Source organism: Kryptolebias marmoratus, linkage group LG1 (genome assembly GCF_001649575.2).
Source record: "Kryptolebias marmoratus isolate JLee-2015 linkage group LG1, ASM164957v2, whole genome shotgun sequence".
NCBI lineage: Eukaryota > Metazoa > Chordata > Actinopteri > Cyprinodontiformes > Rivulidae > Kryptolebias > Kryptolebias marmoratus.
This window is the reverse complement of record NC_051430.1, coordinates 8337234-8337724: the sequence shown is the minus strand read 5'-3', so window position 1 is coordinate 8337724 and position 491 is coordinate 8337234.

Genomic DNA, 491 nt, shown 5'->3' with positions numbered 1-491 from the left:
CAGCTGCATGAATGCATTAATAAAAGTGCAAAAGTGTATTCAGTTTTGGACTTATATGTGGAGTTTTTATCTGCATCATGGCTTCACTTGAACAACTGTTAGGAGGTACAGAATGAGCTTTGGCACCAGGACTTAGAGCCTTGACTGTCCTCCTGAAATGACCGAAAGGACAGTGCTACATGTGTGGGAGGTACTTCAGCCTTGTTGTCACATTTCTGTACAAATCTGTCAGAGTTAAACTGACAGCTCACACTCACTAACACTTGCTTCTTGACACAAAACTGAGTCCATTTTTTATTAAGTACATAAACAAAAAAATGTGAGTGTAAGGAGATCTAAGTGTCAGATATACAGGTGCTGGTCATAAAATTAGAATATCATGAAAAAGTAGATTGATTTCAGTAATTCCATTTAAAAAGTGAAACTTGTATATTATATTCATACATTACATACAAACTCATATATTTCAAATGTTTATTTTGTTTAATTTT